This window comes from Bos grunniens, chromosome 2, assembly GCF_055505025.1.
Source record: "Bos grunniens cultivar Pamir isolate PY7600 chromosome 2, Bosgru_T2T1.0, whole genome shotgun sequence".
NCBI lineage: Eukaryota > Metazoa > Chordata > Mammalia > Artiodactyla > Bovidae > Bos > Bos grunniens.
The window spans coordinates 2,582,349-2,597,587 of record NC_141166.1 but is presented as its reverse complement, the minus strand read 5'-3'; the positions used below and the strand labels follow the sequence as shown (position 1 = coordinate 2,597,587).

At 48.3% G+C, this 15,239-nt stretch overlaps 1 protein-coding gene across 2 annotated transcripts in view; it reads right to left on the bottom strand.

Moving 5' to 3' along the window:
• The window catches only part of IGSF21 (immunoglobin superfamily member 21), a 278,219-nt gene that overhangs the window by 164,928 nt on the left and 98,052 nt on the right, over nt 1-15,239 (bottom strand). The window lies entirely within an intron of this gene.

Sequence of the window (15,239 nt, the reverse complement as noted above, 5' to 3'; positions counted from 1 at the left end):
ATGGATGAAGAAATAAAGTCTACAGACATCTTCAGTTAGCCTCCCCTTGGCCACAACATCCAGTTCTGTTGAGGCAGCAAGATTTTTTTTTTTGTCTTACTTGATTATGGATTTACACTCTGAATTTGAACCCTGGAAAGACATCTAGATGGGAAGGCCCCACCCTCAGGCTCCTGGTTCTCACCTCCCCCAGCAGAAAGTCAGCTCGGTTCTGGGCCACCAGGGGCCTTAAACATTTTACATCTTTGCAGGGAGATGTGCCTGCCACTTCCAGGTGTCCAACGGCTTCCCAAACCTCCCAGACTCTTCTGAAACACTCCCCCTCTGTGATTTCCAGCCAGCTAATCAAATTCCCCTCTGTCAGAGGCAATAGATGCTCAAAAGCCTTGTAGTATTAATGTTTTATTCATGACATATGTATTATTTATCATTAGTTTGTTTATTTATTATTAATTTGTGTTTCATTATTGATAATGATGTGGTTCTACTATTAATAAGAAGGCTTGGGAAAGCTGTTCTGTGGTGCTTTGAAGACACCTGATGCTTCTCTGATGGATTCTCTGGAGGGTCTGGAGAGCCAGGGTGGGTCATTTTTCTTCCCAGTTTGTGGATAGGAGACACTGAGGCCAGAGAAGGGCAGAGCTTGCTCATTCATTCCTCTTGCCTCGGAGATGCAGGCAAGGCAAGGTGACGCGACCAGGGGAACGGTCCATCAGGCAGCATGCCCTGGGCTGACGGCGGGGCCAAGTGCATGGGCTGCGGCAGGAGGCTGATGCTGGACCTGCCAATCAAGCCTCCATCTGCACCAGCTCGCCCCAGGCTCCGTCACCCAGGTTCACCCTGAAGTCGTCCGTGCCTCGCTTGCACAGAGTGCCTGCCTGCTCTGTGTTATGTGCTCCCCAAATCACGTTTCCTTTTCCTCCCAGAGACTCAGCCAGACTACATTTCCCAGCCTCCCTTGCAGTTTGGTAGGGTCATGTGACTAAAACCTGGCAGAGGAATATGGCTTCCAGGACGGGCCTCTAGAAATCTGTGCCATCCTCCACATCCTCTCTCTGTATCAGCTGCCTGATGGATACAGAGGAGGATGAAACCAGAAGATGGAAAAAATCTGGCTATCTGAATGACAAGATGGTATGGAATGTCCTTCTACAGCCCCCAACAGTGATATGAGTGAGAAATAAAATGCTATTGTGTTAATTATAAAAGACTAGAATACTGGAGTGGGTTGCCATTCCCTTCTCCAGGGGATCTTCCCAACCCAGGGATTGAACCCGGGTCTCCCGCATTGCAGGCAGATTCTTTACTAGCTGAGCCACCAGGGAAGCCCAAGAATACTGGAGTGGGTAGCCTATCCCTTCTCCAGAGGATCTTCCTGACCCAGGAATCAAATTGGGGTCTCCTGCATTGCAGGTGGATTCTTTAACAGCTGAACTATGAGAAAAGCCCACTAATTCTAAAGATAACTTTATAATAAATATATTGTATGTAATAAAAACAAACCTACGACAAAGAGAGTTTGTTGAAAAGCAGAGACGTTACTTTGCTGACACAGGTCCGTATACTCAAGGATATGGTCTTCCCAGTGGTCATATATGGTTGTGAAAACTGGACTGTAAAGAAGGCAGACCGCCAAAGAATTGATGCCTTTGAACTGTGGTGCTGGAGAAGTCTGCTGAGAGTCCCTCAGACATCAAGGAGATCAAACCAGTCAATCGTAAGGGAAATTAACCCTGAATACTCATTGGAAGGACTGAATCTGAAGCTGAATCTCCAGTTTTTTGGTCATCTGATGCAAAGAGCTGACTCATTGGAAAAGTCCCTAATGCTGGGAAAGATTGAGGGCAGAAGGAGAAGAGGGCATCAGAGAATGAGATGGCTGGCTGGCATCACTGATGCAATGGGCATGGACTTGGGCACACTTCGGGAGATGGTGAAGGACAGGCAGGCCTGGCACGCTGCAGTCCATGGGGCTGCAAAGAGTCGGACACAACTGGGCGACTGAACAATGACAACAACGTAATAAACACAGAATTATTACAGCCAACAGTCACTGAGGTTTTGAAGTGCTTTGTCCCGACAGTTATCCTGCTAACACACCCGCTGCTCTGTTGCACAAAGTATGTACTCAGTAGGTTCTTCATGAAAAAAAAAAGAAGTGAACAGGCAGACAAATGAACAAGTAACAGAATTAATCAGTGGGTTCAGCTGCACTGGGTTGGATACCCAGACCTTAGTTCTTCATCACAGAGTAGCACAGGGAAGAGGTTTTTATGATCTTGAATTGAAAGCTTTTTGTTGTATAGATGATAAACTGAGGCACAGAGAAGGGAAGGGCCTTGGCAGAGGTCACACGGACAATCAGCAAGTGAGGAAAGAACAGACCTCCGGCCTCCCATTGTCTTTTCTCCAAAGGCCTTTCAACTGATAGCCTGCTGTTCACCCTCTAGCACTTTCTCAGTGTCCTGAGGGGTGGGTGAGGGGAATCATCGAGTCTTTATCCCTGGGTCCGTCCAGCATCCAAAGAAAAGCTGAGAGGAAAGACAGATGAGAGACTGATGGGCTGCAGGATGCCCATGAGACGCCCACCCAGCCATGCCCATCTCTGTGGTGGCCTCTCTGGGCCAGGGCCACCAGGTCAGGGCTGACTCCGTAGCCAACCATGGGGAACCCAGAGGAGGTGCCAAAATAAAAGGAAACAGCTCCAGACTCTGAACCCAAAAACCCAGGTTCAGTTCTCATTCTCCCACTGACACAGAGGGCAAGTTCCTCTCCTTCTCTGGCCGGGCCTCAGTCATCTCATCTGAAAAGGGGGTTTATGGTGCTTATTTCTCAGGGCAATGGTGACGCTAAGATGGGGCAGGAGAGGTCAAAGTGATCTGAAGAGCGCGAATGGGAAGCTGTGGATATTGTCAGGGACCGCCAGTGCCCGGGGGCTTCCCTGATGGCGCAACGGGTAAAGAATCTGCCTATAATGCAGGAGACACAGGAGATGTGGGTTCGATCCCTGGATTGGGAAGATCCCCTGGAGGAAGAAATGGCAACCCACTCCAGTATTCTTGTCTGAAAAATCCTGTGGACAGAAGAGCCTGGCGGGCTACAGTCCATGGGGTCGCAGAGTCGGACACGACTGAGTGACTAAGCACGCAGACATTGGTGCCAAGAGGTTATAACAGCGGCCTTGGCAACCAGACAAATCTGGGACAGCTACTGACTCTGCCCCAGGCCAGCTCTGAGTGAGCTGTTTCACTGCCCTGAGACTCAGTTTCCACTTCTGCCAGGGGGGGATGATCATCCACACTTCTTAGGAGTGGGAGGGGTAGGGGAAAGGCAGACGCAGAGAGATGGTACAGGCCAAGGGCCAAGTGCAGCAGCTGGCCCTCCAGGGCAGCGCTGACCTGGAGACCTGGGCAGCATGCCCTGCCTGAGCCACCCCGCTTTTCCATGCCCCCCGTCCTCTTTCATCAGCAAGGCTGCTTTAAAGAGTTTGCTAGAAAGCTTTTGGGCCAATGACCTCCCCCCACTTTTTTTTTTGGACTGGCCGGATTAGCCCCAGGAGCGTAGCGGCCGAGAAGTCACCATCTCCTGGTCGATGCTGTTTTGCTTCCTTTACGGAGGTTTTTGAAGCAAAGCACACAGAGGGCCCTTCATCCTCCGACATCACTCAGCATCACGAGGCCAGATTCGTGAGCAACGGGGAAGCTCCTCTGACTTAAAATAAAATTTAAAATATGGATGAGAGGTTATTAAGGAATATTTTAAAAGAAAAATAGTTATTACTCAAGGAACACAGTCTAAGCTAGGTTATAAACTGGTCTTAATCAGTAAAACGAGGCAACTTAATGAAAAAAATTACAATTTAAAATAGGCCTACATTAAATAATAATGCTTCATAAACACAGAAGTCCTTTAGCACATGAGAATTAATTGCTGCGCTCAGGAGCTAAAGGCACAATAAAGGAATCCTTAATTTTTTGGTCTTTCATTTTTCTCTTCCGAAAGGCAACCTGGGTTAGACTAGATTTCCTCGCTTTGGCACCAGAGGGTCTGGAAATTTGCAGAGGGAATTTGCTCAGCAACAATTCTGTTTCCTTCAACCTATTATTTTAAGGCACGGTCTGAATGAAGTGTGGCTTTTCTCTCTGGATCTGCATCAGTTTTAAATAAACACATGTGACAGTTTTCTCTCTGTTGAATCAGGGAATGGACTCATTTTGCAGAATCAAAGCCCCTGAGTTCAGAGCCTTCAGGCCGAGCGGCTCAGCTATCAGAGCAGCAGCTTTCCTGGTCCAGCGAGAGCTCGCATCTCGTTTACAGCTGCGGTTAGAAACAATCCAATAAAGCAGAGTGGTCTCATCCGGGGGGAGTCCCCCCGGCCAGGGAGACACGTGGCAGTGTCTAGAGAGGTATTTTCGGTTGTCACAGCTAGTGGAGGGGGGGTTGCTACGGGCGTCTATTTGGTACAGGCCAGGGATGCTGCCGAACATCCAGCAGTGTTCAGGACATGCCCCCACAGCCAAGAATTGTCCACCCCCAGATGTCAGCAGTGCCGAGGCTGAGAAGCCCTGCAATGGAGGAAGAAAAGCAAAATGCTGTGCACTCAGGACTTCCCAGCCCAGGAGACAAGGAGCGTCTCCAGACGGCAGGACCGGCCACCTGAGGCTGGGAGTGTAGGCTGCTGGGAAATTCTCCCTCAGCGTGACCCCAGCACAGCTGTGTCTAACGCCTGACCTCCACCCAAACTTCTTCCCCCTGAAATGGATCAGCTCACTCCTTCAGAGTGTCTCTCTTGCCCCCTGGAACCTATTTTGATTTTGTGATAGGAGACTCCTAGGAGAAAGTCCTTTCACGGTCACCCTTGGCAAAAAAGGATTTATTCTGCAAAGTGAGAATCCAGGCTCACAGAGGAGACATTCTCAGGGCTCCCTCCTCCCAGGGGAGCGTTCAGCGCCTCCCTCCTTGCTAATCTGGCTCTGCCTGCTTGGCAGGAGAAGCAATCTGGTCTTCATATTAATACTTTACTAGATGCACACATCTTGCAAGATAAGCATCAGCCTATTACATCTGTTTGGTTATAGAGCGCCTGCTTGTCACCTGAAGGCCATTTGGGCCTTATTTGTTCACCATCTCACTTCTTCCTTCTGGACACCGAGGAACAGATTGTAGACGTGTCACTGAGTGGAGGGTTAGGCGAGGAACAAGGAGTTGCGGGGGGTGGGGGGGGGGATGAGCTGGAGACATTTGATTCCCATTCTCCAGGGCTCAAGTGTCCTGCTTCCTAGAGGGGGTGGAAAGGCATGGGATCCCTAAGCAAGAGATGTGTGGACCATGGGCCAATTTATCATCAGGACAAGAATCAAGAACAAGACAGGGAACTCTCCAACAACTGGATAGTTTTAGCTCAACTTACAAAAGAATGCTGAATCTACCGTGGGCAAGTATTAGGTAAGTCCTGCCCAACCAGCCAGCCTTTCCAGTAGGAAAGGGCTTGAGGCAATCCGTAAAAACAGACCAGAATCTTGCTCTACCACTTCCTAACTCTATGCCCTTGGAATATGGCGCATCAGTCTTCTTATCTATTAAGCAGGAATCTGATGTGGACCTCCCAGGGCTGGAGATAATAGAGGTACAGAGCTAACGTGCGTCTGAATATGTGATTGATGTTACCACTGTTAGAACGACTCTATTTCTTTTTATAGGTATAATTTACAGTAAAATGCTGTAATAAGATGTAGTAAAATCTCACTTACACACCCAGATGAACCACCACCTAAATGAAAATATAAACCATTCCCAGGACCCCATCACTATCTCTCATGCTCTCCAGGCATTCCCGCTCACCAGCCCCAAGGATGACCTCTATTCTGGCTTCTCCATCCTAGATTAGCTTTGCTTCCTCCCGACCCTCCTATATAAATAGAATCATGCAAGAGGTGCCCTTTGGTGTCTGGCTACTTTTCCTCAGCACAATGCTTTTGACATTCATCTACGTGTTGCATTTATCCTGAGTTTGTGCTTTTAAAAATGTTTCCTGGGTGGTATTCTGTTGTATGAAATGCCACAATCCGTTTATCCATTTGATCATCGAGGGACATTTAGGTGGTTTCCAGTTTGGGGATATTATAAATAAAACCTATAGTTGTCATTAAAATATTAGGCCTAGACCCAAGGGACAACTGGTCAACCCCTTTCTTCCCTAGGGAACTGATGCCTGCCCTTGGCCAGCTCCCAGGCAGAGAGGCCCTCTGCTGAGTTATGAAGGTGAGTTTGCCTTCAGCATGCCCACCCAACCCTCTGTACCCTTGCCCTTCCTCCCAAGGGCACTGGGGGCAGCCCTTAAGAATCTTGACCACTCACATGCCTTTGATGTGCATGCTCTTCCCCCATGGTTCTCCTATAGGCATATGAAGCCAAACTATGACACCCCCTCAAAATAAATAAAGGACATGAATTTGACCCTTCTTTGCTTTTTACAAATGTACACATCGTTCTGACCTGGTGGGAAAGCCAATATCCCTATTTTTTAGGTAGAAACACAGAAGAATATCGATTCATCCACTTGTTCACTCACTGGAAAAGTATGTGCTCTTTTGGGTAAAACCCCTGCTAGTTACTGGGCCAGAGACCTGAAAAGAGCTGTGAATCGGTCCAGCTGGAGATGCATAAACAGGCTCACACGCCCTCCTAGACTCATCCCGCTTTTTCACCCTCTAGCATTGAGCACCCTTGTATTTTATCAGATCCACAGCTTGCTTTCTGCATTATTAGTCTCAGCTCCCTGGTGGGATGAAATTTTCTGTTAGTTGTTTTTTTTTTTTAATCCTTCCATAATACACAAGTTACTCGGTCTTTTTTTTTTTTTTAAATCCTTCCATAATACACACGTTACGCAGTCGTGTGCTACTCTTAGCAATCCCATGGACTGTAGCCTACCAGGTTCCTCCATCTGTGAAATTTTCCAGGCAAGAATACTGGAGTGGGTTGCCATTTCCTTCTCCAGGGGATCTTCCTGACCCGGGAATTGAACCCAGGTCTCCTGCACTGCAGGCAGACGCTTTACCCTCTGAGCCACCAGGGAAGCCAGAAGTTAGGAATACAGAAGTGCTTAATAAATGCTTCAAGAGTGCAGTAGAGGCTAGTATTGTTTGCTTGATTTTGCTCCGGAGTTCCCAGGCCCACGTTAGGGGGCTGCAGGCACTCAGATCGCTCCTGCTGTGTGTCTGTGCTCAGTTGCTCCGTAGTGTTTAACCCTTTGTGGCCCCAATGGACTGCAGTTCACTCAGCTCCTCAGTCCACGGACTTTTCCAGGCCAGAATACTGGAAAGAGTTGCCATTTCCTATTCCAGGGGATCTTCCCAGGGTTTGAAACTGACTCTCCTGCATTGGCAGGTGGACTCTTTGCCACTGTGCCACCTGGGAAACCCAGCTTTCTGGCAAGCATAGCTAAATCATACATCACGTGTGTATAGGTCAAAGGGGATTCAAAGTCCAGGAAAGACTCATTATACCCTGCTGGGTGTGAAGAAAACAGGCTGGCAGCCTTTAGGAGCAGATAAGACCCCTACTCACAGCCAGGAAGCAAGCATGGACCTCAGTCCCACACCCACAAGGAACTGAATTCTGCAACGACACTAACCAGGTCAGAAGTGGGTTCTCCCGCAGAGCTTCCAGATGAGAGCCCGGTCAGCCAACCCCTTGGTTTTGACTTGTGCAGAGAACTAAGCCTGGGCGACAGGGACTTCTGACCTACAGAAATGTGTTGTTATAAGCTGCTGAGTTTGTCCAATTTGTTAGGTAGCAATAAAAGCTAACATAATATGTTTGGGGCTTTCTGGGTGGCTCAGCAGCAAAGAATCCACCTGCAATGTAGGTCACACTGGTTTGATCCCTGGGTTGGAAGATCCCTGGAGGAGGGCATGACAATCCACTCCAGTATTCTTGCCTGGAGAATCTCATGGACAGAGAAGCCTGGCGGGCTACATTTCATAGGGTGGCAAAGAGTAGGACACGACTGAAGTGACTGAGCACATAACATGTTTATCTGAGGTTGCAATAACCAGAGATCCTTTTGAAGCATCAGTCAAATCATGTCACTCCCCTACTCCAAGCAGGCGAGTAGCTCCCATCCCTCTGGACAGTCAGGGCCAGAGCTTTGCTGCTGTCCAGAGAAGTCTGGCCGGACTCTCACTACCTTACTTCTCACCGCCTCCTCTCACTCACTCCATTTCAGCCACGCTGCCCTCCTTGGTTCTCCATAAACATCACAAGCTCATTCCTGCCTCAAGACCTTTGCACTCACCACTTCCTCTTCCTGGAATACTCGCATCCCTGCTATGCACAAAGCTTACCTACTCATCTCACTTGGATCTCTACTCACTGTCCTATCCCCACAGAAGCCTTCCTTGACCATCCAGTCTAAAATTCCCTAAAATTCCCACTTATTTTTCCTGTCGATCCCTAAAATTGCTTTATTTTTTATAACACTATTTTCCTGCCTAACATTATATTTTAATTTATTCCTTTGTCTATTACCCATTATATAGACCCTCCTACCCTGCCGAATAGAATGTCAGCTCTATGAGGGGATGGACTTCCTCTGCTTTATTCACTGCAGTGTCTCCAGTCCCAAGGACAGCATCTGGGAATCATCAAAATTTTACAGTGTTTACGACGAGCTAGGCATTGTGGTAGGTATCATCTACTGCTTTAATGAAAACAACAAATCAACACGCCCATTCTTCAACATTAAGACAGACTGTCTTATGGAGCAAGATGTTTAAGAACTCCCTGAGGTGGGATCTGGTATCTTTCTCACTCATCCTCAACAGTTAGCACTTATAGCTTTCCCTAACTCGGATTCTGGGCTACACTTTGATTAGAAGCTTGCATATGGGTCACCTTGATTCACTTGTCCCCTGGTTCCAATTGGACTGTAGGGTTTCAGCAGAGCTTGGAATCAAAATGCTTGAGCAGCATCTCCTGGCTACAAAACCTGGAGTTGTATTTTATTTTCAAACCGCTTCTTGATTGCTTCCCTTCAGCATGGGCTGCTTGAGTCATGCCCCCATAGGCTTCACTTGCGCAGGGTCCGCGTCTCCATCCTTCTCTTTGTCAGTCAGATAAGAGGGAGTCGGACAAAGACCTGGATGACAAATGTCCTCTGCATAAACTGGACGGTTTTTCCACTGAGAAGGTAACTTCCCACCGGGTTCTGGAAGAAGAGACACAGCCCTGTTCTTATCAATATTTTTATCTTTAATGACTTCTCCTTTGGTGATTTCAGAAGTAACATTTGCTTAGTGTAGAAAATAAATAATACTAGAAATTGTACAGAAAAAAAAAATTCCCTCTTGTAAACCACCACACAGAGAAAGACACCGTTACTATTTTGAAATTTCCGCTCTCTTTAACATGACTCCGGGATACTCGTACTGCTTGATGAAAATGCAAATCCTCTCACGCCCAACTGTGAGGGTTAATTTTATCTGTCAACTAGAATGGGTCATGGGGTGTCCCGACTGAACATTATCTCCGTTGTGTCTGTGAAGGTGTTTCCCGATGAGATTAGCGTTTGAATCAGTGGACTTGGTAAAGCTGCCCACCCTCCCCAAGGGTGTGGGCGTCCTCTGGTCCACGAAGGGCCTGAACAGAACAAACGGCAGAGGGAGGAGGAATCTGACCCTTTTCCTCCCGCCTCCCTGCTCAACCTGGGACATCTAACCTTATCTTCTGTCCTGAGCTTGGGATTTGTGTCATCAGCTCTCCTGGTTCTCAGGCCTTTGGACTTGGACTGAATTAGACCACGGGCTTTCCTGGGTCTCCAGCTTGCAGATGGCAGATCATGGGACTTCTCAGTTTCCATAAGAACAAAGTCATACATATATACATGGGCTCCCCAGGTGGCACTAATGGTAAAGAATCTACCTCACAATGCAGGAAATGCAAGAGAGACTCGGGTTTGATCCCTCGGTCAGGAAGATTCCCTGGAGTAGGAAATGGCACCCCACTCCAATATTCTTGCCTGAAAATTCCATGGGCAGAGGAGCCTGGCAGGCTACAGTGTGACACAGCTGAGTGACTGAGCACACACACACACACACACACACACACACACACTTCTGTTTCTCTGGGGAACCCTGACTAATACAGATTTTGGTACCAAGAATGGTTCTAGAGGAAGAGGATTTTAAGGCGACGTTTCTGAATTCATTCTGGGGTTTTGGAATTGACTCTCCAATCTGATTAGATTTAAAGATGTTAATGACTCTATTTCTGTCCCAGTCAGTTCAGGCTGCTATAAAAGAACATCACAGACTGAGTGGCTTACAAGCAACAGAGATTTATTTTTCACGGTTCTGGAGCCTGGGAGGCTCAAGATCAAGGTACTGACACATTCAGTGACTAGGGAGGGCCCTCATCCAGCTTCATAAACAGAAATCTTCTCTCTTTGTCCTTGAAAGGGTGAGGGAGCTCTCCTGGGTCTCTTTTATTAGGGTGTTACTCCCATTCATGGGGGCTCCATCCTCATGAACTAATGACCTCCCCAAAGTGCCACCCTCTAACACCATCACACTGTAGGTTAAATGGCGATATTTGAATTTTGGGGAAGACAGAAACATTCATTCCATAGCACCAACATCATGATAAGCTAAACCTTTTTCAGACTAGCCCAGAGAATGAGAACTTTTGTAAATCCTCTCAGATCCTCTATCTCCAACCTCAGTCTATTTTTAAAAAATATTTAAAAGTGGGTTTTGAACACCCGAACTGTAAAGAGAACATTTGCGCCTAAGAAGTAGTTCCCTCGGTGGGTCGTACATGCTCCAGCCCAACGGGGAGGCAGCACGCAGCCCTGAGAGGTCACTCTGTCCATTCTCCTGCTTCCAAGATGAAACCAGGCCATGAATCAGATGGGAATTCTAGTTTTTAAAAGATTTCCCTCTAGTTTCTGTCCTTGCCCCCACCTCACCCCCATATCCCATCGTTTTTCTTTTCAGGACTTGAGAAACCAGTTCCGGCTCCACAGGCAATCAGACACGGCCTGCTTTGCCTGCATGTCTATATACCGGAGGGCTTCCCGGGCGGTACCAGTGGTAAAGAACCCGCTTGCTAATGCAGAAGACATAAGAGACGCGGATTCCATTCCTGAGTCAGGAAGATCCCTTGGAGGAGGGCACGGGAACCCACTCCAATATTCACGCATGGAGAATCCCATGGACAGAGGAGCCTGGCAGGCCATGGTCCGTAGGGTCACAAAGAGTCGGACACAGCTGACGAGGCTTGGCACGCGTGCACACGTGTTATATGCTGGATGCCTCTCCTCCTTGACTCAACCATCCCCAGGCCTCCTTCCCTTCCCAGCCTCTCCTTCCCTGAGCCTGTGCTCAGAGATGTCAAACCAACAGACCCGAGCAGTTGTGACTCAGGCAGTCGATCAGTGGTCAAGCAAGAGAAACACTACACGCCAGAGACAAGCAGGGGAACTTGTGTATCATTCACTGTCTGAGGAGGATTCACGCGCTGGCTCACTTGCGATGTCTTTAGGAAGCTGGAGAATGATTCAACAGCAGCAACAAGGACTCCTAGAGGGGTTGCCTATAGCAGTCAAGTGCACATGCTCTGGAACTCCACTGCCTGGGTTCAGATTCCAGCTGTGCCCTGGGCAAGTGAAAGTACCACTCTGAGCCTCAGTTTCCTCTTCTGTAAGACGGAGATCCTAATAGAGCCCACTGACTCCATAGGGCCAGAGGAGTCCATATTCACAGAGCGGTGTCTGACACCTAGAAGCCTTCCATACCACATGGCTTTTAGGACTGGGTTGTTACCACGTGCTAACTGGTGCCAGATGCCTTACCTCTGGTGCATGGACTGACTCCAGTCACCACCAAAATGAGTGTTGGTCACGATCGGCAGTTAAAGAAACAAGGAGCAGTACTTGCAAAAGAGTGGCCCCAGGGTTAAATCCTGCCCATCTGTTCCTGTATGGGCCACCCGCTAAGAAGCATTTTTATATTTTGAAAGGATTGCATTTTAAATGGCCATATAAGCATCCAGAGAATATCTTTGATTTTACCTTTTGGCCTGCAAAACTATCAGGCCCCTTAGAGAAACTCTGCCAACCCCAGGCTTAGGAAGGGTTAAAAGTGGGAGAGATGGGACTGTGACCCCAAACTTGTCCCCTTTCATATAGACTCTGCGGCTTCACTTTGAGTGAAGACATCTCCTTCAGGTCAGACTGAAGGGTATTCAAATACTGTGCATTCGTTCATTCACTCATTCACCCAGCAGCTATTTATTGAGGGTGAGAGGCAGAGGAAGAGACCCAGGCCAGCTCACTGCTGGAGGCCTCCTAGTTAAACTGGATTGATCACAAAACTCCTCCAGTGACTGGCATCCGACGTCCTCCAGAGGAAGCCCACCGCTGACCCACCCAGAAGCTCATGGGCTTCCGAGTCCCACTGCCACACCCCTGGACATGCGCATCCTGTTCCTTCTGAAGTTCTCTGGAATCCCTTAGAGCACCAGGAAACATGTCCCTCGTCCAGGGTCCAGCCCAGGAGGCCCAGCAGATCAGGCCCGAGGGGCCTCTCCCTGGGAAGATGAGAGCTTGGGGATCCACGCTCTCCACCCTCCCTGGGGGCCATGATTGGTGTTTATCTGTTTCTTTGGCTTCACAGTAGCCTAGCAGGTGTGACGGCTCCGATCAGACATGATAAAGTCATTCAGGCAAGGAGAAGGGCCACCTAACGGCAATGAAAGCAGTCATTCAACGAACAGTAAAGGCAACACCCATGAGCTCTGGCTCCTCGCACTGGCCTTGGGCCTTCCTCCCCCGCCAGCCCACCCACCCTGGGGAGTGACATGGTACCACTCAGCTCCTGGGAATACCTGGAGAACTATAATAGGATTATGAAGACATGGGTGCTCACAGCCTTATTCTCATCATCGGAAAATTGACATTAGGAAAGTACATGATAGAAATCTTATGTACTTTCCAGAATGTAAATAGAGTTAAAAGGGAAATTGTCAAGAGGCAGCAGGGCACTCAGCAGTGGGAAATGAGCTGGGCAGGCCCGGAATGGAATTTTCCAGTCGGTCGGTGCTCTCCTGGACTAAATTGACCACTCTTGGGGTAAGAGGAGGGAGGGAGGGGTCACGGAGGGATGGAGATTTAAGGTCATGGATTTAATATCTGGCTCATTTGCAGGTGGGTTTAATCAAAACTGGAGGACAGAAATAAACGATTCCACTTACTTACGGTTCACAGAAGTGGATGCCTGGGCCTTTTGGAGCCCTCTTGCTGCTGATTTCTAGGAGCTTCTAACAGGAAAGCTTTTAACTTTTAAAAGTTAAAATCTTGGGAGTGGGGTTGGGGAGCAGCTGTGAGTGGAAACAGGCAGATTCTCGGGCCTTGATCAGAGGAGAAGGGGGCCAGGCCCCAGGGATAGGAGCGCCCTTGCTATGTCCTTGAGGGAGCGCATCTGAGGCCTAGACCCTGGATATCCTGGGCCACGTCTCAGGTCCACTGTCAACACGAAGAAGGAATCGGGATCGGAAGGCTGAGTCGAAATGGCTGCTGTCCACCCAGCTAGGCTGAAGGCCCCACGAGGAAATATCTAATTGACAAACTCTCTAGCTCTTGACAATTCCTGCAACAATTGTGTGCAACCGTGGAAATGCCTTCTCTTCCCTTCAGCAAAATCCTTAAAATGTTCTTGTTGCTGAATTAGCCCTCTGAGCTGCAGTTCTCATTCTACCATTTCCTCTGCTCCACACGAGTTCCAGAAAAACATCTACTTCTGCTTTTTTAACTACACCAAAGCCTTTGACTGTGTGGATCACAACAAACTGTGGAACATTCTTAAAGAGATGGGAATACCAGACCACCTGACCCGCCTCCTGAGAAACCTGTATGCAGGTCAAGAAGCAACAGTTATAACTGGACATGGAACAACAGACTGGTTCCAAATAGGAAAAGGGGTACGTCAAGGCTGTATATTGTCACCCTGCTTATTTGACTTATATGCAGAGTACATCATGAGAAACGCTGGGCTGGAAGAAACACAAGCTGGAATCAAGATTGCTGGGAGAAACATCAATAACCTCAGATATCCAGATGCCACCACCCTTATGGCAGAAAGTGAAGAAGAACTAAAGAGCCTCTTGATGAAAGTGAAAGAGGAGAGTGAAAAACTTGGCTTAAAGCTCAACATTCAGAAAACTAAGATCACGGCATCTGGTGCCATCACTTCATGGGAAATAGATGGGGAAACAATGGAAACAGTGACAGACTTTATTTTGGGGGGCTCCAAAATCACTGCAGATGGTGACTGCAGCCATGAAATTAAAAGACGCTTGCTCCTTGGAAGAAAAGCTATGACCAACCTAGACAGCATATTAAATAGCAGAGACATTACTTTGTCAGCAAAAGTCTGTCTAGTCAAGGCTATGGTTTTTCCAGTGGTCATGTATGGATGTGAGAGTTGGACTACAAAGAAAGTTGAATGCAGAAGAATTGATGCTTTTGAACTGTGGTGTTGGAGAAGACTCTTGAGAGTTCCTTGGACTGCAAGGATATCCAACTAGTCCATCCTAAAGGAAATCAGTCCTGAATATTCACTGGAAGGACTGATGCTGAAGCTGAAACTCCAATACTTTGGAATACTGAATATGAAGAACTGACTCATTTGAAAAGACCCTGATGCTGGGAAAGATTGAAGGCAGGAGGAGAAGGGGATAACAGGATGAGATGGTTAGATGGCATCACCAACTCCATGGACACGAGTTTGAGTAGGCTCCGGGGGTTGGTGATGGACAGGGAAGCCTGGCGGGCTGCAGTCCCTGGGGTCACAAAGAGTCAAACATGACTGAGCAACTGAAATGAACCAAACAACCTTCTCTAGCTCCCCAGTCCCTGAAGATCATCTGTGCTCCTTATCCAGTCCTTCCAGGGGTCAGTCCAGCTGCCCTTTGAGCCACGTCTCCTAAGGGCTTCATCCCTCCAGCACACACTCAGGCTCGACCCCGCCTCCCAGGGCTGCCCACCCACCCAGGACAGCTAAGAGCACCTCTTCCTCCAGCCCATTGCCCCATCCACCCCCTCTGCCCAGAAGGCCCTTCTCATCCTCTGCATCCTTCCAGGTTCGGCAACTCATCTCTTGAGAGCACGCATGATTTTGCTTCTCCCCAGTGTGGAAAGGACACTGCATCTTCCCTTCCATAAGGCACATCTCTCTGAC